Source organism: Maniola jurtina, chromosome 5, assembly GCF_905333055.1.
Source record: "Maniola jurtina chromosome 5, ilManJurt1.1, whole genome shotgun sequence".
NCBI classification, from domain to species: Eukaryota; Metazoa; Arthropoda; class Insecta; order Lepidoptera; family Nymphalidae; genus Maniola; species Maniola jurtina.
Genome location: NC_060033.1, coordinates 15,538,338 through 15,563,078, shown reverse-complemented (window position 1 = coordinate 15,563,078; position 24,741 = coordinate 15,538,338). Strand labels below are relative to the sequence as shown.

At 38.4% G+C, this 24,741-nt stretch overlaps 1 protein-coding gene across 1 annotated transcript in view; it reads right to left on the bottom strand.

Moving 5' to 3' along the window:
• Positions 1-21,407, bottom strand: part of LOC123865720 (protein CBFA2T1) — a 51,845-nt gene extending 30,438 nt beyond the window's left edge. Inside the window, exon 1 of the mRNA XM_045906933.1 lies at positions 21,173-21,407. The gene's annotated coding sequence lies outside the window, so the exon portion shown is untranslated. The remainder of the gene's footprint in view (positions 1-21,172) is intronic.
• Between the last annotated feature and the right edge of the window lie 3,334 nt (positions 21,408-24,741).

Here is a 24,741-nt window from a genome sequence, read left to right as displayed (position 1 = left end):
CGCCGAGTTTCTTGCTTGTTCTTCACGGGATAGGAACGGCATTCCGAACCAGTGGTAGATTATTTTGACGATTCAAAAGTACTTGCAAAAGTTTAATTGAATAACAATATTTTGAATTGAATTGAATTATTCACTCTTGACTTGAAGGCCGAGTATTAAATGGGAAAAATTCCTTTTGTGAAAAAGATTTTTAGAAAACACCTGTATAATCTAAATGTTGTGCTACCCCATTAAGTAATTCTAAACGCACACAGCATTCGTCGCGTAAATCCGTAATTATCCCGTATTTATACATGTTTGCGTGTTCCGCCCGCCCGCCGCCTGTCCGCGTGCCGCCCGCCCAGATGCGACCTCGGTAATTGTTTGCTTGTTTGTTAAAGCGAATTTTAACGCACATAAGCGTAACGCTAACTGCGATCTGGCAAAAAATATATAAAAGAGTCAACAAGGGCAATAATATTGTAGTATTGGGTAGATCGGAGTCGGTACAAAGAAAAAGGTTATCCAAAAGAGTTTACATTGACTGTTATTCTAATAACAGAGTTGAGTTGAAAGAAATCATGTCCTACTGTGTTTTGTTTTTATTTTTGCCATCCCACTTCTGATATTAGGTAAATCAGAGTTGGTACCTACAAGTAAAGAGGGGTTTCAAAAGAGTATAAGTGTATATATTGCCTGTAATTCTAATAAATAGATATTGTGCGGAAGCAGCGCACTTTACCGTAACAATAACAAGTGTAAATTAAAAATTTATAACAACCCCGACAAGTGAAGGTTAAAGTATATAGAAAAGAGCTGATAACTTTCAAACGGCTGAACCGATTTTCTTGGATTACTTATAGCTAAAAACACTGTCGATCAAGCCAACTTTAAAACAAAAAAAAAACTAAATTAAAATTGGTTCATTAGTTTAGGAGCTACGATGCCACAGACAGATACCCACGTCAAACTTATAACACCCCTCTTGTTGGGTCAGGGGTTAATAAGAAGATTTTCCTGCGGACTTGGGCAGTAAAAACCGTCTAACACAAAATACCTATTTAACTAAACTTGTAAAAACACCCCACTTTTTGGGTCGGGGGTTAAAAACTGTAATATAATGTATTACTTAACTGACCCAAAGGCAGCAATATATATGTGTTTTATCAGCAAACATATAAATCGTCGGGCGCAGATGCCGCGTGTCCGAGCTACGAGCGCACATACAAACATATATATCCGGATAACGGCGGCTTTTGTGCCAGGACGCTGCTGTGGCCCGAAAACAATTAGCCGGGTAATTTATTTATGTATTTATCACTAGCTTGTACCTATAACAATAATTAGCGAACTGATTCATTAGGTAGGCAGATTCCTAGTAATGTTGTTAACTATCTGATGCCCGCGACTAATAGGGAATTGTAGGAATTCTTTATTCTTTATTTTTGCGTGTATCTACTTACAAGGATAATATGAGGGGTACACACAATGAGACCCTGTTGGGGTATAACAAAATATACATTATAATTATTATTAAATAATTCACTTTTAGAAAATATTTTACAGTATTCATAATAACAAACCTAAGAAAAAGAAACAACAGTAGATTTTTTTTTAAATTAAAGTTGAAACGTGAAGAAAAATTATTTAATTTTATACAAGGAAAATTTAAAAGCTTAATTTGAAATGAAAAAAAAATTAAAATTTTGAGTGGATTCCTTGTTTTCAATTCCTTGTATTTTTCCTTCCTTCCTTTCCTTGTATAATTTTTCCTTGCGTTGCAAATTCCTTGTATAATTATAAAATTAGGAATCAAAAGCTTAATTTAACCGTTTCTCCGTTATTAACTTGCAGTGTTCTACATAAAAGTGTTAGGTATATCTTGCAAGATGGTACGGAACCCTTCGTATGCAAGTCCAACTCGCGCTTCACCGGTTTATAAACAGGCGAGAGAGCCGGAGAATCAACAATATTTGCATGCGCCTGGGAACCGACACCTGAGGCTCCGTGGGACCTCTCTGCCATTACATGAGGCAAGAAGGTTGCATTAGCTCATAACACATAGGGTCGAAATAATAACAAAAGGTCTTGGTTCAACTCAGAAATACAAAATTCAATTCTGAAATTGCCATTTTTGAAAAATTCTCCACAAAATTTCACTCAACTGTCGCAAAATTCCACTAAATCTCACACAATAAAAAAAACCGGTCAAGTGCCAGTCAGAATCGCATACGAAGGGTTCCGTACAAAAAATAAACTCCATAATTTTTCTAATTTTTATTGCGACCATTTCTAAATTTTTAGTACTTAGATTAGTTGTAATAGAAATACATATTCTGTGAAAAAATTTACGTTTCTAACAATTAGGTTTCAGGAGATACAGCCCGCTGACAAACAGACGGACGGACGGACGGACGGCCGGGTGGAATCTTAGTAACAGGATCCCGTTGACAGCCTTCGGGTACGGAACCTTAAAAAGCAAAGTACTGTTACTACAAAACGTATTTGTTTAACATGAATCAAGTTAGCAAGTAAGTACCTATAAAATACTCAAAAAATTACAGTAAGCTACGAGTAGGTAGCTGCCAAATCAACCAAACGTTTATCGAACCTAAAACCCTCGTTATTTTTCACAATTAAAAGCCCAAGTTGGAAAAACAGCCCGTTTACGATTTTCCAATAAAAGCATTCCTGAAAAAAAGTCCTTCACTCGAGCTTAAGTTCAGTTGCCATCAATATGGCTGCCAGATTTATACCACCTGCTCCCAGAGGAAAACTATTATGTAACAAAAAGTAATAAGTAACATTCGCACTTTACTATTTTTCGCTTTCCATTGCCCGCTCGCTAAAAAAGTGGCCAATTTATTAAAGGCAACAAACACGTAATGTATTGGCAAAGTTTGTTATAACAAATCAGATTACGCAGTTCAAGAACAGCGGCGTATACAAATTACAGCTGTTACAATAGCGTCGCAATGTAGGCTATATATTACTGGTTAGGTGCGGCGGTGTTCCCAGCTGTTGCGCAGTGGAGCGGCAATGTATTGGGGACACAGCGATATCGACGGCGTGGCACAGTTCGCCTCGAGCTGGGCGTCAGGTGTGGACGACGGGCGCGCGGGTTTGGCAAATTTTAATGAATGTCGACACTGGAGTAAGGGTTACTAGAAGGGGTACAACTTCAAAGATATCACTTTTAAACATCAAGATCCATCAGTTGTATGGAATCCACCCCCACCAGTTCTAAACATATCATCGTCGTCGTCAGAATTAATACGAACCTGTCGTAGACAAGAATTGGCAAAGAGATGTACTTGATAGCATTACACTTGTACTTTTTGTTCGGCTTTGCGGTTTAGCGGGAACTATATTAACATAACATGTTTTATGATAAATAAAGTCTTACAATTTTATCGTATTTCATAAATAGACATTATAGCGTATGAATGATTTGATTCATCGTAAGAAAAAAAATCATATTTCTGAAGTGGTAGTTCCAACTAACTATGTGGTGGACCGAGGTCCTTATGGCTGTGCTTTGTGACTTTCAAAAGGGTAGTAGGCAAAATCTAATGGCATTTGACGATCCAACATTTTTAAAAAACGGAAAAAAAATATTTATATTCTATTCTATTCTATCATCCTTTTGCCCTTTATATCGTTTCAAAAACCTCTACCCCTGTTAAAGTTTAATCAGTGAATTATCACAAAAACAGCTGAATTTACAGATCGGTTTCATCAACTGCGCTCGAGCCACATCCAGTGTGAGTGGATCCGGGAGCGCCACCATATGCCACCGACTGCTGTGTTATATGGATTTTCATTTAGGAAATCGTATAATATTATAGCGCTTAGCCGGCGCTAATGTGAATTTTTATGCTTAATTTTTTCAATTACCGCCTTCTGTACCTGCCACTGGAATTCCTGGATTGAACTCGCTTTGAAATTGTTTCATTTAAGAGAATAGGTACCTACCTAAATATAACTAAATGAATGTAACAACGAGTTAAATTCTTCATAATACTCGCTTAATACTCGTTAAATTTCCGGGATAAAAAGTAGCCTATTTGTTAATCCAGGGTATACTCTATCTCCACAGCCAAATCCACCCAGCAGTTTTTTGCGTGAAAGCGTAACATACATACACAGTACACACATACACACGTACTACACATAAACTTTCGCATTTACAATATTAGTGTGATAGTATAATGTGCGATGTGATACGAAATTGTGCTAGTTTGTTGATTTATTGGTTTGTTCTCCAATCACGTCGCTAGTCGCAAAGGCCGGCGGCGTAACTTATTGGCGTGATTTGTTGCATAGATAACATACTTAGTTAAAGACCTGGGGAGTGACATAGATTACTTTTTATCCCGTAAAATCAAAGGGTTCCCACGGGATTTTAAAAAACCATAATCCATGCGGACAGGTATACCTACTAGTGGGCATCAGTTAGCTAAGTATGTGTGTTCATAGGTACTTCATTCGATTCGATTGATTTACATTATTTTAGCATGTTATCAATCGAACCAATTCGGCTTTACGTGAATAAATAGAGGTGCTGTGTTTGACAGAGTGGAGGTTAGTGGGGGTTAGTGGAGGGGAGGCGAGAGGAACGCAGCTGTTGTCGACACCCCTTCCTTCCTGAGCCTTTGAAGATCATAATTATAATTAGCGATTGATTTTAAGGCTGTGTTGATGAATGATGGAATAACTTAGTACCTACTACCTAATGCCCGCGACCTCGTCCACATGGATTCATGGATTCCTTATCTGGTTTTGTGGGATAAACGTAGCCTATATCCCGTCTCCGGAATGCAAATGTACGTACGTCAGTAAGAAGGTAACAGACAGACTCACCATCACATTTATAATATTAAGTAAGTAGTATAGCTTGCTGAAATCTATATACGTAAGTAGGTATATAAAAGAAAAGGCTGACTGACTAATTGGGTGACTGACCTATCAACGCACAGCTCAAACTACTGGACGGATCGGTAAGAAAGGATTTTTGTAAATTCAACCCCTAAGGGGGTAAAATAGGAGTTTGATTTGTGTGATCCACGCGGATGAAGTCGCCGGCATAAGCTAGTCCGTTGAAGTTAAAAGTCATATTAATTTTAATCAAATTTATTTAGAAGGTTTTGGTCATAAGTACATTCACGTCTGTAGTCTAAACTCTAAACCTAAAAATATCATACTCTTTATTCTCTACGCCTGAGCCCTATTTAATACCTATCTGTACAGCATCCTTGCCGTTTTTGGATGCCGGAAAGGCAAGTATGTTGTTCCATAATATTCCTATGTTTAGGAGATTTACATACTGTTAAAAATATGACCTTTCAGCTTCGTTTCGGACACAATTCTTCAAACTTTGAACTGAAAAAAAATTAAGAATTTTATAGTTCGCGATAGGTCGACATGGTAATTGGGGGATGGACCGTATACCCGCACGTCACCCGCGTTATCCCGCACCGGGTTAGCACGAGGGCTGTGCGGGGTGTCCCCACCCCGACTGCCATGTCGACCAGTCGCGTACTACACTTACCTATCATTATCAAGCCTAAATTAATGAAAAATCAACAATGAAGTTCAAACCTTTTCCAAACCGTGGCAATACTTGTAAGCCTTCAGGGGGTGGCGCCGGGGCTCGGGGGAGGACCAGCTGTGCCCCCTACAGCCTGTCAACCGCAGCCTCCTTTTATTTATTAGAAGAACCCAAATGGGTGCGACTGACGTGGCCCGTAATTGAGTTTTTGTAGTTTTCGACAAGGTTTGTGATCCCTGATATGATTTGGCTGACGCGGTTCGCTTTTTGCGGGATCTATGTAAATTTTTCAGGCGCAGAATTTATGTGGTATTTATTTTGGAAACTTACGTGTGTTTCGGATTTCGAATTGTAGTATGGATGTTTTGGATTGTACAGTACCTGTAGTTTTGCACAAGGTTTGTTTAGTCGATGCGGTTCGCTTTTTGCGGGCTTTAGGTAAATTTTTCAAGCGAAAAATTTGTTTTAGAAAATCTTTATTTTAGAAAATATTTTGATAACTTACTAATATTTGTTATTGTACCTTTATAGTAGTAATTCAATTGAACACCTAAATTTTCTTTGTTATGAGCGTTTCAAGTAATTAAATATAGGACGTCCGCAAGCCTGAGGGTTCTCTATAATGCTCTGAAAGGTGTTAGTCTGCCAATCGGCACTTGGCCAGGCGTGGTGGATTATGACTTAAATAGCTAATGTGGACAGGTAAATACGTTTAAGCGCTAATTTTAATAACTTTAAGAAGTACATTACCAGTAAAAAAAAATTCATTAATATATTCCATCTTAACTGTACTTACCTATTTTACTCTCTTTACAACCAACCTCTCACACTGCCAAGGGTCACTGGTAGAGATCTCTTATAGAGATAAGTGCTTCCCTGTCCACTTTTTCTTTCTTTTTTGTTGGGATATTTTGAATTTATAGGAAAAATATCAGTAAAAAGAAAAGCTTGGACGTCCTGTTTGAGATATATATTTGAAGTGAAGTAAAAAGTTATCGAACGTAAAACAAAAGGATTTTAGAAAAAGAATAAGAATAAGAATATATTTAAATATAAACAATTTAGTTTACAGCCAGTTCCAACATCCCCCTTTAAACTAAATTGTCTTACAAAAAAAAAACTTAACATATCAACACACAGGAACAAAAAAAATAAAAAACTAACTAAGACCTAAACTACCTATAATTCTACTAGTTGCGATAGGCCCAAGTGGTTTGGTAAGAATATCTGCGGGTGTATCACAACTTTTCATATAGTCTAAAATAATTGTATTATTACTAACTTTTTCTCGTATAAAATGAAAACGAGTGTCAATATGCTTCGTCCTGCTATGGTGCACAGGATTGTGAGCTAAGTTTAGTGCACTCTGACTATCTGACAATATCTTAATTGTAGATATCTTACCGGTAATATCCTCTATAAATTTACGTAAATAACAGGCTTCTTTAGTTGCTGCAGTAAGAGCCATGTACTCAGCTTCAGTGGATGACAGAGCAACAGTTGGTTGTTTCTTTGATTCCCAAGACACTGGTCCACCAGCTAATTTGAAGACATAGCCCGTGTAAGACTTTCTGTCAATTGGACAATTTGCCCAATCAGCATCTGCATACCCTGTTAACGGCTTTCCAGTTTTCCTATATATTAAGGAATACTCTAGTGTACCCTTCAAATATTGAAGAATCCTTTTTGCTGCTTTCCAATGTTCCGTTGAAAAACACGTATTGAATTGGCTTAAGTAGCTCGTTGCAAATGCTATATCAGGACGTGTATTGACTGCCAAGAACATAAGGCATCCTATTAGATTTCTGTAAGGCAGCAGCAATGACTCACCACTAACGTTTCGTTCTAATTTGTTGTGAGCTAAAGGAGTACTAGCCGACTTGCATTCACTCATATTAAATTTGTCCAATATGGACAATATATAATTAGATTGACTAACTTTTATGTAATTTTGATTCCTTTCTATTTGTAATCCTAAATATGACTTCAAATTGCCAAGATCTTTCAAACTAAAATATCTTGACAAGTCATTTTTAACAATGTCAAACGTCACGTCAGAATTATAAAAGACAATTATGTCATCCACGTAGACACCCAAAATAACAAATTCATCACCAAAAAGTTTCGTAAATACACAAGGCTCCGAAGAAGTTCCTACAAAACCTATTTTTGAAAGGACTTCATTCAATTTTTTGTTCCAAGCACGAGGTGCCTGTTTGAGACCATATAGAGATTTTCGAAGCCGGCAAACCCTGTCTTCTTGGCCTTTCACACAAAAACCAAGAGGTTGTTCCATAAATACTTCTTCTTCCAAATCTCCATAAAGAAATGCTGTATCAACATCCAAATGTCTCATTTTAAGATTTTCTTCTGCTGCCAATGCAAACAAAGTACGCAGGGAAGAATGACGAATCACAGGCGCAAACGTCTCATGATAATCTATATCTTTTGTTTGATTAAAACCTTTGACCACTAGCCTTGCCTTATACTTGGTTATATTGCCATAAGCATCCTTCTTATGCTTATAAACCCATTTGCAGGGAATAACCTTTTTATTTGGTCTGTCTACTAACTCCCAGGTATTTAACTTCATTAGTGAATTGTATTCATCAGTCATTGCTAAATCCCATTTTTTACCATCTTCTGAATGTACAGCTTCAGAATAGTTTGTTGGTTCACCTGAATCAACATCAGTAGAGACGTGATAAGTTAAAAAATCAGGTGGCTTTCTATTTCTAGATGGGTATCTGGGTTCATTACTTACTTGCGTTTGTTCAATACAAAGAGACTCTTTATCCATGTTCACAGGAACAGATGATTCTCCTTCTGGACTACAACAATCAACACAATCATAAAATTGATCATCATCAGGTTCAATATGTTCTTCGAATAGTAATACTGACTCCGTATTTTGAACTATAGGTTTTGATGCATTTTCCTTTAAATTTGTAAAACAATTCTCAAAAAAATTTGCATCTCTTGACTTAATAATACGTCTTGGATTTGCAGGATCCCGAAAAACATAAGTATTAGGATCTTCCGAGTAGCCAACGAAAATTGCTTCCTCTGCTTTTAAATCTAGTTTCCTTCTATTACATGAAGGTATATGTACTAGAGCTCGACATCCAAATACTCTTAAGTGACTTAGATCACTTTGTCGACCACTCCACTTATCATAAGGTATTTTGCCACTCAAAGCTCGATGAGGGGACCTATTTTTCAAATAAACAGCAACTTGGAAAGCATCTTGCCAGTATGCATTAGAGAGTGAGCTTTCGGCCAACATTGATCTTGCCTTTTCCGTTATTGTACGGTTCGTTCGTTCTGCAACTCCGTTTTGCTGCGGACTATAAGGTGTTGTTACTTGGTGCTCAATACCATTTGAAGAAAGATAATCAGAAAACTCTTTATTTACATATTCTTTTCCTCCATCGGTTCTAAGAGCCTTTATTTGAAAACCTAATTGTTTCTCAACTAGAGCTCGAAATAATAAAAATTTATTCTTTACCTCAGTTTTAGAAGATAAAAAATAAGCAAAAATCTTGCGAGTATAATCATCTATGAAAGTTAAAACATAAACGTTTCCTTGAAAAGATGTCGTGGACATTGGTCCGCATAAATCACTATGGATTAGTTCTAAAGGTGATGACGCCCTATTATACGCTACATTTTTAAACGGTTTTCTGGCTTGTTTGCCTTTTACGCAAGCGATGCAACTATTTTTATCAACCTTAGTAAAATCTACTCCTACCTGATGATTCTTCAATTGATTCATGCCTATGCGACATAAGTGTCCTAACCGTTTATGCCAGAGCTGATACTTGCTCAGACAGTCAGTGTGCACCTCGTACGCAATATTTTCACTATTCATCTTAGGTGGAATATTAACAGTACCATCAACTATGTACAGTCCACCACAGGGCGAAGCATGAAGGACAGAATCACCTGAAACACAAAAAGTATCATTTTTATAAAAACTACATCCACTTTTGTCGAAAACACATACAAAACCTTTATCAATAACTTTCTGTACTGATAGTAAATTAGCCTTTAAATCTGGTACTAGGGCAACATCACTTATTGTTTTTAATACATCACCAGGTGTCTTAATAGAAATATTTCCTATTCCACAGCATTTAACGCTTTCACCATTTGCAACAGTTATATTTCCAGTATTCATTGACCTAATGTCCCGGAACCAATCTTTTCTGAAAGTCATATGTTTTGTAGCCCCAGAATCTACGTACCAAACATCCTTATTTGAAAAATTAGCAGTAAGTGCTGTGACCAAATCCGTGACTTCATTTGCTACACTTATTTTTTCTTTATTACGTCGCTGAGGGCAATCCGGGCGTTTATGCCCTGGCAAGTTACAGTCATAGCAAATAATCATTTTATTTGGTTTGGATTTCATTCCTTTGGCCTGGAAAACTGTATTTGTTGGTATGGTGTCATTTTTAGACATTTCATTTAATAGTTTTGTTTTGACCAAATCGGAAGTAATATCGATGTTGCAGTTTTCAAGTGCCATAATCAATGGCTCATATTTCGATGTGAGACCTCCTAGTAATATAGCTGCAATCGATTTATCTTCTATTACTTTGTCTATGTCAGCTAGGTCTTGTGCCGTTGACAGAACTGCATCTATATATTGTTCAATATTTTCAAAGTCTGAAAGACTTAATCTATAAAGCTTACGCTCTAATGCTAGCCTTCGGCCCATACCTTTATCCTCAAAAGCTGCCTTCAGGGCTTCCCATGCTTCGGCTGCAGTTTTTGCACATCTTACATGTGTAATCGCTACACCGTCTAATGTTAAGCATATTTTAGCCAGAGCCTTAGCGTCATTCTTTACCTTAATTGGTGCAGCGGTCGTATCTCCTTCTGGATACCCATCTATAGGAAACCAAAGGTCCTCATGCAGTAAATAATTCCGCATTTTAAATTTCCAAGTTGGATATCCTTCTCTATTTTTAAGACTAAAAGGAGGAACTGACGACGAATGTAACATCTTGTTACCACTTATATCTCCGCTTGCTTGCGACATTTGGAAAGAAAAATATCTAAATATGATTTTCCTTGTTCGCAACAAATATAGCAACACTGGACAATTAACACCACTTTTCCACTTATGATTTTTCCCAAGAGCCCTTCGTGCTGATAACGTGTTGGGATATTTTGAATTTATAGGAAAAATATCAGTAAAAAGAAAAGCTTGGACGTCCTGTTTGAGATATATATTTGAAGTGAAGTAAAAAGTTATCGAACGTAAAACAAAAGGATTTTAGAAAAAGAATAAGAATAAGAATATATTTAAATATAAACAATTTAGTTTACAGCCAGTTCCAACATTTTTAACCTCCGACCAAAAAAGAGGGGTGTTATAAGTTTGACGTGTGCATCTGAGTATCTGTCTGTGGCATCGTAGCTCCTAAAGTAATTAACCGATTTTAATTTAGGTTTTATCGTTTGAAAGGTGGCTTGATCGAGAGTGTTCTTAGCTACAATCCTAGAAAATCGGTTCTGCAGTTTGAAAGTTATCAGCTCTTTTCTTGTTACTATATTACTATAACCTTCACTTGTCGGGGGTGTTATAAATTCTTAATTTACACTTGTTGTCTTTATTGTTTTTGGTACAAATAAAATAAATAAAAATTTTGGGTTACCTAAGTAACCTCACAGCCTTAGTGGAGGTAGTTTAGAAACAATTGTACTCTCACAGGGGTTGGGAGTTAGCGGGCACTCTTGGGAGGCAACAGCTGTGCAACTCCCGACGCCTTGTGTCACCAATAACCTCCTAAACACACTGTTGGAAAGTACCTACTCGTAGGTTCTGTTTCGAGCACGCTTGTTGAACCCACGTGGACGAACTCACGAGCAAAACTTCGCTCATGTCACAACTCACAACCAACAGATAGAAAAATCCTAAATCTCTATTTTAGGGTTCCGTAATAAAACAAGGAATTCTTGTAGTTTCGTCCAGTCCATCTGTCTGTCTATTTGTGTGTTACATCATTATGAAAACCGACTATGTGCGAGTCAGACTCGCGCCTCGAGGGTTCCGTACTCGGGTATTTTTTCGACATTTTTCACGATAAATCAAAAACTATTAGATCTCTTTGATTTTCCGGGCCAAAAAATAGCCTGTATCCTCCGTCAAGATGCACGCTAATTCTTTAACAAATAATTTCAATTCTATAATCAATTAAATAATTATTAATCTATACTAATAAATAAAATTGGAGTGTCTGTCTGTAATTTCGAAATAACTACGGCATATTAAGGTCATATGGTTATTTGAACGATACTATAACTAATTCACACCTTTTTAAAAATTTTGTCTGTCTGTCTGTCTGTCTGCCTGTCTGTCTGTTTGAAAAGGCTAATCTTGGGAACGGCTGAACCGATTTTGACGGGATTTTCACTGACAAGTAGAGAATTGACCAGGGAGTAACATAGGCTACTTTTTTAACCGACTTTCAAAAAGGGAGTTGTGTTTTTCTACCTATGTACACCGAAATCTCCGAGATTTCTAAACCGATTTGCAAACTTTGCGACATTGTTTCATAAAAAATTTGGAGTCCAACTCCTCAATCCTGATGCTGCAGGGGATCTGACCAATCCACGCGGGCGAAGCTGCGGGCATCAGCTAGTATAATATAATAATAATATAATAATAATATAATATAATAAATATAATTCAATCAAATAATATCTATTGTCAAAATCTATCTAACGGATGGGCAGTGAAAAGCTAGCAAACAGACAGACAGCCCTTTTCCAGAAATTTTCCACCCATTAAGGATGACCGAGGTAGGAAACTACAAAAATCAAATTACACACTGCATAGGCAGCAAGGTATATCAAACGAATCAATTTGTATAGAGAAGAGAGGCTGCGGTTGACAGGGGGGGGGGGGCACAGCTGATGCCTCCCCCCGGCGCCATCGCCGCTGGAAAGGATTACAATATCGGTGGTTTTTACCAAAAACTTCGACAGCAGGCTGGACAATAGACTCAACTTAGCTCAACGGTTCAAGGAGCGGACTGAAATCCGGAAAGTCGGCAGTTCAAACCCCACCCATTCTACCTACTATTTCGTAAAGTTACTCTTTTTTCCGTGAAGAAAATCCGTCATAGTACATACCACCGGCCACGCGGGGAGCAAAGTGGTTATGTTGGACTAAAAATCTCACGAATTTCCATCCCACCGCCTGACGACGCACTTCTAACTTTTCGGAGCCAAATGTATTTTAAGTAATTAAAGTAAAACATCGTGAGGAAACCAGCATGTCTGAGAGTTCTCCATTGTGTTCTCAAAGGTATGCGCAGTCTGCCAATCCGCAATTTTAATATTATGGGTATTGGGTACCTTCAAGTCAAGAGTGAATAGGCAACTTCTAGGCAAGCGCGCTCCATCTTAGGCAGCATCATTACCTACTTGCTAACTGGCCAAGCGCTAGTATATTTTAAAAAAATGGGCCAGCGAGCCTAATCCCTTCTCATCCTGAGCGAAGACTCGTGCTCATTAGTGGGCCGGTGGGTTGATCATGATGATGAAGCCTTGTGGTGTCTTATATCCAAATTTTCCCACCTTATAATGTAGGATTAGGATCTCTGGACTGACGCTAACGTACAGTCAAAGGCCGTAAGTTGTTTAGCACCTTAGTGACCATAATATTCGCGTGGCACGGTTATGCACATGCATTAGATGTGTAAGAAAGAAAATGCATTTATTTGTTGTTTGTGGCTTGTTTACAGAAAAAGGCCTTGTGCGACAGGTTTTTAGGAATAGTTTCGCGGTATTGCTACTCGAATTCTGAAGCCGACCGTACATAAAGCCAGGTTGTCCGCAAATATCAACTCACTGTATGTATTTATGCTGTGGTATACCGTACGTGTGTCGTACATAAAGCCGCCGGCAATAACCGGGCTGTCAGGCGCAGGTATCCGAGCAAAAGTTTGATTAAAACCAAACCAATCAACTAAACTTCCAATATATACCAGCTTATATACCCTCCCTACCTAATGCGGACGCCGTGGGAACCTTTTTGTATTGTAAACGTTTCGCGAAATGAATTCTGTCGATTCGGAATGAAATAGCTTGTAAGTTATTTAATATTTTGTTATTTGTAGGTTGATGGACAGGGCAAAATATTACAAGTATCCTTGGGCGAGAAGTGTATTTCACTTTATAGTATACATAATAATAATGCCGCCATGGTTCACCATAGAGATTTGGATTTGTGAGATAAAGTAAAGATTTTGTTATATTCATTGATATGAATAGCCTCAATAGCCCAACGGTTGAGGAACAGACTGAATTCCGAAAGGTCGGCGCACGCGGTTCAAACCCCACCCGTTGCACTATTGTCGTACCTAATCCTAGCACCAGGTTTATACTTAGTTTATACTTCTTCGCCCCTTCATTCAGCTTCGTTATTCGATCTTCACGTCACTACGAAGGTAATCAATGGATCAGGACGCTTTTTGGGCGCCAGATATACTACTATCTATTTTTTTTAACTGACGGCTCTGAGTCCTTTTGAGGTACTGTGGTTCATACTCAAAGCTGAACAGTGACGTTGTGGATACATAGGCATCTTTTTTAACCCCCGACCCATACAGAGGGGTGTTATAAGTTTGACGTGTGTATCTGTGTATCTGTCTGTGGCATCGTAGCTCCTAAACTAACGAACCGATTTTAATTTATCTTTTTTTGTCTGAAAGGTAGCTTGATCGAGAGTTTTCTTAGCTATAATCCAAGAAAATCGGTTCAGCCGTTTGAAAGTTATCAGCTCTTTTCTAGTTACTGTGACCTTCACTTGTCGGGAGTGTTATAAATTTTTAATTTACACTTGTATAACGATAACACACGTAAACCATATGTCCAATTGAATCAGAAGTGCGGGTGAGTAGTACGTACATAAATTATATCAATGAGAGGACCTGCATCATTCTGTTTGTAGATAAGAGCTGCAGGCGCCCGCATCACCTTCCTATTGATAAAACGTTGGACTTGAGTTTTTACTTACGTCAATAGCAAATTAAATCTTGAACTCTTTTTTAGGGTTCCGTACCCGAACGGAACCTTGTTACACTAAGCATCCGCTGACAGTCCGCCCATCCTGTCTATCTATTCTATCTGTCTGCAGGCTATATCTCGTGAACCATAATAGGTAGAAAGTTGAAATATTCACACAACACAATGTATGTTTCTATTGCTGCTATAAAAAAAATAGGCATTTAAAGGTCTACATCTCCTGAGGATGCTCCGGTGTCGGGGCGAAACGTGCGTCGAGTGGTGTTGGAATTTGTGTGGTGCTGCGTGTGGCTTGCTTGGTGGCTGGCTTTTCCTGCATGTTTATCAGTGGGAGGGCGGGTGGCGCATGTCGCATGCTGCATGTTGCACCATACAGATTTCTTTGGTGTGGCGGATTATAGCAAATTAAACTTTTGGTTCCTTGTACGTCATGGACCTCCGCAAAATAACGCCTGCTTCTATTCTACATGATGATGATAGTTTTATTTTAAAAGTAAGTATGCTGCTTAAAAGCATATTACACTCCAGCAATACGCGGATCTGCAATTACTTTATGGCATAATATTGTATATCAAATCTTTGAAAAGAGCAACCGCCGAGTTTCTTGCTGGTTCTTCTCGGTAGGAAAGGCATTCAGAACCAATGGTTGATCAATTAGACGATTCAAAAGTACTTGTAAAAGTTTAATTGAATTTTTTTTTTTAATTTATTTAAGAAAATCTAGGGTTTCCAGTACAAATAGTAAGCAACAACCTTGAGCTAAATGAGAGGAGATACCCCACGGAGGAATGTTGGTGTAACTCGCACTTTATCAGTGCGGGCGACGCTGCGTAGGCAGTTCATACGGGTGGGAGCGATAGCAGAAAAATATGCAAGTCAAAAAATATTATACTTTTTGCTGTTTTTTCACAAGGTCAATCTTAATATATATATATGTAAAAGGAAAAGGTGACTGATCGCCTAACTGACTGGTTGACTGCTCTATCAACGCGCAAATCAAATTACTGGACAAATTGGGTTTTTTGGCACGCAGATAGCTATTATGACGTAGACATCCGCTTAGAAAGGATTTTTGAAGTGTTGAATGAAGTCCGCATGGACTACACGAATTCCAAACCCCTATTTTACCCCCTTAGGGGTCGAATTTTCAAAAATCCTTTCTTAGAGAATGGGTCTACGTTAAAATAAAAATAAATTGCAGGCTGATCCGTCCATAGTACTGTAAGCTGTAAGTACGTTGCTAGATTAGTCATTCACATTTAAAGACATGTATAATTTAGAAATAAAAATACAGTTTTCATTGTAATTTTTTTGTAGATTACTTTTAAAAATACATTGTTTTTTAAAATAAAATAAATAAAAGTTTATTTAGCTCACAAAGTATAACACACATGAAAAAAATACAATCGATTTTAAGACTACAAAATTACGATTTAAAACTATCAACTAGAAAATACAAATTTTGTGTGTGACCTAAAGGAGTTCAGTCTTAGCATAATGCTGCAGTATTGGACTACTGATACTGCAGCGCTGATTTTGAGGCAGGTTTTCTGCTATCCGTCCAACCCGCATGGTGAGATATAAGGCCGCGCCCGCACTCGGGAGGCGATTTATCTTCGTTTACACATCGAGGCGCATTATCACCACTGACCACGCTTTGTTTAATGCTTTGCCGTCTTATTTACCATTTTATGACCCTACTGGGCGGTGACCTCTATAAACCAAACAAAGGACTATGTGGTACTAACTATAGGACTTTTATTTATTGCGGAATAGATATCATCATAGACCTAGATGATATAATAAATGCGAAAGTGTGTCTGTATCTGGTTATCTTTGTCTGTACTCTGTCTGTCTGTTTGTCTCAATAGTTGAACTGATCCTGAAGAAACTTGGCATAAAGATATTTGCCATCCTAGAGCTAATGTTGGTAGGATAGTAGGATAGTAATTATTCCCGGGAAATCCAAGAGAGGAGAAAATAAAGAATACTAGATAATTCGTGGCCGCGTGAATTCAGATTTTCTTTAAATCCCGTGGTTTTTTTATATGTTGGATAAAAAGTATAAGTGAAAGCTATGTCTGTCTCCAGGATACAAGCTATCCCTGTACTGAATTTCGTCAAAATCAGTTCAAGTGCGGATTGGCAGACTTCACACACCTTTGGGAACATAATGGAAAACTCTCAAGCAGGTTTCCTTCACCGTTAGAACATGTTTAATTTTTTTTCTGAAAAGTTAGAGATCGAACCACTGACCCCCGGAATAAGAGGCCTTTTAACAACTCCTCAATATGAATATAGCTAATGTATTTTTAGATTTTTAACAGATTTTCTCCATGCTATAAATAGGTACGTAACCTTTTAAAATCGGCCTGTAAAGGGTGGCAGTCGCTGGGTAGGGAATATCTATGGTGGCAGAGTTCGCATCTGGCGAACTGCGCACAGCTGTGTACACTCTGTACACAGACCGCTGGCGACTCGGATGTTGGTGGAGTGAGAGAAATATTGCCTCAGCTAGGCTGTATGGAGTAAAATCCATGAAGCGAAGCCAGACCTTACTTATTTTCTAAGAAACAAAATGTATGGGATATGAGTAGTGTTAGTATGTACTAATAATGTGCGTACTAGTTATATTGGCTAACTTGTGCTGTGCGCCAATTTATAGGTACCTCTTTAAAAACATTGCCCACTTTTGTTAAAATCTGAGGGTAGATTTTTATGTATGTTTTACATAAGATTGTCGATTGTTGTTGTTTAATTAATATTCAATACTGCCAGACACATTCCGTCGGTGGTAATTTCCGACAGACCGTACCGGAACGCTAAATCGCTTGGCGGCACGTCTTCGCCGGTAGGGTAACTAGCAACGGCCGAAGCCTCCACCAAACAAATTTCCGTTTCCGTAGCAAAGCATACCTAAGTTTAAAAAGTGTTTTGCCTCACCAAATTATTTCATCAACTGTTAAAACAATAACAAAACTGCCACAATGGCCGGCATTGTGTTACATCGGAGCACAACACCTGTTTAACACAAAGAGTGTGTTCGTCCGCAAACACGACGCACGCGCGGCTGGCTTGCACAGCTGTTGAGAGCTTGAATTTTAATTTTAGCGCCTTTGTCACTAATGCAGGGTAGAGATAAGACACTAGGTAAGTTACTTATTGGATAGAAGCAGGCGTTGGATTACAACATGGAGTTATTCAAGGGGCGGACCAACAAATTCCTGAAAGGCCGGCAATGCATTGGCGGTTCTTCTGGTTCTGCAAATTCATCCATGGGCGGCGGTAATCACTTAACATCAGGTGACCCGCTCGTTTGCTCGCTATTTGTTTTTAACCGTTACTCAGAGTGGAATTCCATAGAGTGGCTGTAGGTCTCTTGTAGTGACTACCACACGCTACGATTTGTCACCTCCTGTGGTTCCCTGCGACTCGTTTGATATCGTCTGTCCACTTAGGAGGAGATCTTCCAACGCTGTGCTTTACCAGCCAGGTAACCTCCCCTTGTGCCTTAGTGCTGCGGGTAGCAGCAGCGCGTGGGCCGGTGTACCCTGGTAACATAGTTAACGATTTCCCTTCATGGGATATTGTTAGCCATAGCTAATTGATCTGGCAGGGAAGGGGTGTGTCCGCGCGTCCCTCTGAGTGTAAAATATTTGTCGTAACTCCTAAGAATCGAATAACTAGCATAAACTACGTAACAACTACTTAACCAGACCGTAATCATTTCGAAATATGCCGGGGTTTATATTTTGTACCGGAATGCGGGCGTGTGGGAGATAAATGATGATGCGGGACCTGCATACGGGTACCTAGTTCAAAGTTGCATAGGATTTACAACTCACGACTTTTTTTTTTTTTTTTTTTTTCTTTTTTTTTTTGGTGGGGTTTTAGTCTAAGGAGACTATGTCACCCCCGTAGGTTCTACAATTAACAATTGTAATGCGTACATAAAACATAACAATCAAAAAAAAAACACAAATCATATATATATTACAACAATATTAACACATTTTAAGAAATGTGTTAATATTGCAAATGTGAAATGTGCAAATGATGATGCGGGACCTGCATACGGGTACCTAGTTCAAAGTTGCATAGGATTTACAACTCACGACTTTATAATGCACTAGAGTATGCCCGCGACTCCGTGCACGTGGATTTAGGTTTTTAAACCGTGGGAACTGTTTGATTTTAAATAAAAAAATATAATAAGATATAATAGTTATAGGGATAGGGATAAAATGTGCCTATGTCAATTACATGGACGCAAGCTACCTCGGTACCGAATTTCATACAAATCGGTTAAGCGGATGGGTCTTTAAGAATCCCGTGGGAACTCTTTGATTTTCCGGGATAAAAAGTAGCCTATTTCCGTTCCCGGGATATACCTAAGCTACCTCTGTACCAAATTTCGTCAGTATCGGTTAAATTGTTGGGCCGTGAAAAGCTGCTAGCTTTTCACGGCCCAACAATTTAACACACAGACAACAATTTGACAGACAGACAGACACACTTTGGCATTTATAATATTAGTATGGATTTCTTCTATACACTTTTTTAAGCGAAGTGGTGGTAGAGCTTACGGTCCGTTGCCCCGTTGCAACGTGATTGAAAGACAAACAACAACAAGCATACATCTCCTTTTTGAATAAAAAGAGCTCAACAAACAATCCATTTTAGCATTTATAATATGGGTAGTGATTTGATTACGGATCGCTAAAAAGCCGTGCAAGAGTAGAAATATGAAAATGAAAACAATAAAAATCTCAGAGCCATAAGGCGAGGCGAGTCGGCGGAATGAATTGATATTAGTGGCACAGGTGTCGCCTTATGGAATCTAATAACGTTTTATGTTTAACTACCACCTGGTGCCAGGCTGAAACCTCAGTAGACCAAAATTATAAAAGACTGAAATCTGTTTTTTGGGGGTTCGTACCTCAAAAGAAACAAGTGTAAATTAAAAATTTATAACACCCCCGACAAGTGAAGGTTACAGTAACTAGAAAATAGCTGATAACTTTCAAACGGCTGAACCGATTTTCTTGGATTATAGCTAAGAACACTCTCAATCAAGCCACGTTTCAAACAAAAACAACTAAATTAAAATCGGTTCATTCGTTTAGGCGCTACGATGCCACAGACAGATACACAGATACACACGTCAAACTTATAACACCCCTTTTTTGGGTCGGGGGTTAAAAAGGATTTTTATAAGGGTTCCATATAAGGGTTATAGGGTCACTTTGTCGTCTTTCTGTCTTTCGTCCGTCTGTACGTCTGTCCGTCTGTCGTGTGTGTCAAGAAAACCTATGAAAATCATGAAAGGCAGTTAGTTAGGTCCTATTTATAGCAGAAATAAAGAAAAAAATTCGAAAGCTGTGAATTGTTTTTTTTTTCTTTTAAAAAAAGAATATTAGCCATGTTAAATGACTAATATTCCCCTTTCCTCTCCAACTAAGCGTCAGGCTTGTGCTAGGAGTAGGTACGACAATAGTGCAACGGGCGGGGTTTGAACCGTCGACCTTTCGGTTTTCAGTCCACTCCCTTACCGGTTGAGCTATTGAGGCTCTTTTGATTACATCACAAAAAAAATTAAAATGTGTTCATGAATATTTGACGCTCAGTTCACTAGGGTGTATTCTAAGATTAATAAAATAAAATAAAGGTTAGGTATTAAGTTTTTTTCTTATTTGTATACTTATGATATTTTACAAAAAAAAACTGTTGTAACTGAAAGTTAACAAAAACAAGAGAGGAGCGTTTAGAAAAGCAAGTACTCAACGCAAGCGGGCACCAGTCAAAAGTAAAAAGTTTACCGGCGCTATATCGGCGCAGCTGGTGGCAGCAGGTGGCGTTCTATTAAATCTAATAACCTTTTTACTGATAATATCAAGGACTTTTCTCTTTCCATAAGCGCTAAATTCTGCACAATTTTCCTTTGTTCAGGAAGTTCTGGAACCCTTTCCCTCTAATATTGGGTTCTAAATCTAACTATACTCTGTGGATAGGTATTTTGTAAACTAAAGTAAAACATTTTTCATATTACCATTCATACTATATATCAACGCACAACTTAAACTACTGGACGGATCGGGCTGAAAGTAGACATAGACGCAGACATCCACTTAGAAAGGATTTTTGAAAATTCAACCCCTAAAAGGGTAATAAATAGGGGTTTGAAGTCCATGCGAACGAAGTCGCGGGAATAAGTTAGTAATATTATAAATGTGAAAATGTGTCTCCGTCTGTCTGCTAGCTTTTCATGGCTGAGCCGATTATGTTGAAATTTTTTGTTCCGGAAAATTTAGAGTTCTCACGGTATTTTCAAAAACCTAAATCCACGCTGATGAAGTCGCGGGCATCATCTATTTAGTATAGATGCGTGTATCAACCGAACAAATAAATAATCATTAAATTAGTAATTTATATTATGTATTATAGAGTTCCAAGTTTGTAAATAGTGAAAATGGCTAACATAGGTACCTAAATTATAAAATAACATATATATACTCATTTAATTTTCACCTGTAAAGAAAAACTGAACACAAAACACATCCCTTTAATTTATAGCGCGCCAATAAATCTCATTGCGCTTACCTCGACGTTTTTGACAGCTGACAGCTCCCGGGTTTGCTCCCGGTTTTTATTGCCCACACTCACTCAAATAAATCACAGATTATCACAAATAAATGGTAAATAAAACTAGAAATAAATTAATGAACACAAGATTTCTGAACGAATGTTTCGGATGCTGAAAATTCGTATTTCCGAACGCGATGTCTGCCTGACGTAAGAAAATGCGGGAAATGGCAATGGCGTCCGCTTGGAAGCGCGCTCGTTCACCAACTGAACTCAGGGCGGGAACTCTGCCCGTGCCTCTGAAAGTGATTTTTTTAATGAAAACTGTTGTTGGACGGCGGGGCGCGTTTGTTTTTCATGCGAAGCGTTTATGGGGTGCGAATTTTTGCTTTTACAGCCTCTAGAGTTCTGGGCTTGACGACTCTTTTAAGTTTTAACGAAATTTAAAAATCTTAAAAGTAGAACATTTAAATACCTTGCTTTACGTCGAGCTTTTTAATTTATTTTTGAATCTATGCAAACTTGAACAAGATACAATTCAAAAACTACTCTTCTTAAAAGTACATGTAAATGGTTTATTTGTGGAGACTCTAAGGGCGCGTTCCCACGATGTTGCAACCGTCGTTGGACGACTGTCGTCGCTATCCCTTTATCACGACAATCTGTCGTCACAGACAAAAAGTCGTGGCTGACAGTTAGTCACGCCGTCATGTAATAGGTATAGGTATGTGAACACCTCCGTTCAAATATAGAAGCTGTGACGCTTTAAACTGCACGACTATTTGTCGTCACGACAGAATGTGAATGCGCCCTTAGTTTTAAGTTGTCTGTACGATTTCTAAACGTTTGTAATCCGGTGAATTCATGCCCAAACTAATTACACCACCTGCGCCTAACACCTGCGAGTAACACGTGCAAGCCTAGGAATCCTTAGCAATCGTACCATATTGGGTTGCTAACTGATTGTACAAAGCTCTATTATGTAACCCCAGCACCAGAACGTAAATACGCGGCTGAGGTCGAGGATGTCGTAATAGACCCTCCCTCCCACAACAAATAATTTCCACATCTTTTATGAAGATGAAGAAAGTTCTTTGGGGTTGTCAACTTTCTCTAAAACACCGTATCAGACTCCTACAATGCTACATTTGGCCCGTAGTTTTATATGGTTGTGAGGGATGGACCCTAGTGGAGGACTTGCGGTAAGAGATCGCGTGGACGTATCGCAGGATGCTTTGCATAAGATGGCTAAGGTGTCTAACGCTGAGGTTCTTGCCCGGACACAGATGAAGACTGAGTTAGTTAAACCATCAAGTAGCGTAAGATCTCGTACCCGGGCCTTATTACACACGATAGGTACCGCCTGCTGCAGATAATTATGATGGGTAAAATAGCTGGAAAAAGAGGGGTGGGAAGAAGGAAGAGCTGAGCTTCAGTAATGGAGAGGCACATATTAAAGAAGATGACAGAAGATAAATACGAGACTTTAAAACAGACGCTGGTTCTAGAACAGTTCGTGTAGACAGTCGCCGCCAACCGAGTAGACAACCGCCGAGTTTCTTGCTGGTTCTTCTTGGTAGGAAAGGCATTCCGAACCAGTGGTAGATGCTTTTGACGATTCGAAAGAACTTGTAAAAGTCTAATTGAATAAAAATATTTGAATTTTTGAATTTTGAGTCTGACAACACACATTATTCGAAGATTTTGGTCGTCAAGCTCTCAGGAAACAGGCTGTTACTTTATTTTCACTCTGCCAATTCAAACAAACCACATACATTTATAACGACAAAGTGTAACGACAGCCATTTTTCGGTTCGCCAATACGTCGTTACAGGACTCAGGTGGGGCATTAAGTATACGAAACTGATATTACGTGTACAGTCACGGGTAAAAATGTATGAATAATTTTGTAGATTATTTTGACCTGAGTTTCGCTATTCCCCCATAACTTCCAAATCCTTCAACAGATTTGGATATATATGGGGTATTGTTAGAATCCATATATTATCATCCCGAGTGAAACTGGTTATAACTTTTTTGGAAAAGTTCAATATGGCGGGCTGTATGGCGCAATTTTCAAATGTGAATTTTTTTACTTTTTAGTTTATTTTTCAAGCCGGGACTCGACCGCGAAATGAGCGAGGTCATTAATGAGTCCGTTTAACTCGCAACGATAATTTCCATAGTTGAGGGTCAACCGCGAAAGAGCCTTCAACTATGGAAATTGTCGTTGCGAGTTAAACGGACTCATTAATGACCTCGCTCATTTCGCGGTCGAGTCCCGGCTTTATGGCAGGCACAGTTTATCCATGTACCTCCTATATTCTGTCGGTCCTGCCCACCCAAAACTACCTACCACCAACCATTGTACTCGTAAATTGTTGCTATTGTGTCTTTTGAAAATGTTAAAGAATTCTGGTGGCGATAGTACCAAACTCATTAGGCGAGCACCCATGCAAAATTGCATTAGAATTTACGCTTATGGTACTTAGTGACTAATGACGTCACGGGAAGTATCGACATTAGGTACATGCGATTGTAGAGTACTGCCCTACCTAGCCACTATACCCTACCTATCTAATACCCTACCCTACTGTATATTATATACCTTACCTACCTACCATTAGAACATTTATTTATTCCTTCAAATAAATTTTACAAGTCCTTTGAATCATCAAGTGAATCTACATAGGTAGTTCAGAATGCTCTTCCTAGTGAAGAACTAGCAAGAAACTCGGCGGCTGCTCTTTTCAAATATTCAATTTAAAATATGATGCCAAATAATTGTAATTCTGCTAAGTGGAGCAAGCACCGTCAGATCCACCTTTTTATCATTTTCATAATCCTCAATTCAACAATTCAGAGGAGTTTATTTGTAGTTCCAACTAAACATAATTTTTAATTCCAGAAAACTCACTTTTTTTTAATAAAGAATATTTGCCATGCTAATCATGACTAATACTCCCCTTTCCCCTCCAATTAAGCGTAAAGCTTGTGCCAGGAGTGGGTACGACAAATAGTGCAACGGTGGGGTTTGAACCGCCGACCTTTCGTTACTATTACCAACCGTTGAGCTATTGAGGATTGACATTTGGATACTAACCAATCGCAAACAATGAAATTTTGTAGATTAATATAATTTTTAGAAACTGGTTTTCCAGATTTCGTTAAAATTAATTAAATTAGGTAATCTGCTTTTCTGAGTGACGCTTATGGTTGTTACGATCGGTCACCCAACAATACAGTACATTGTATTTTGAGGTGTGTTCTTATGTGGCTGTTGGTACAACTGGGGTGTTATGGTTTGGACAGGTGGCGGCGGTGTGTGCTTGCTGTACGTCGTAAAATTATAATAGATTTCTGTCTGCAGCCGTCTGCAGCATGGTAACTAATGTAAGATGAGAACTTTTGAAACTTACAAGCTCTTTCATGTTTTACTAGCTTCTGGCTTCTAGCTTCCGCGCTTGTAATTCGAGTAAGACTTGATTACGGGCTCTACATACGAGTATCACACTAATATTATCAAGGCGAAAGTTTGTATGTGTGTGTGTGTGTGTGTGTATGTTTGTTACTCTTTTACGCAATAA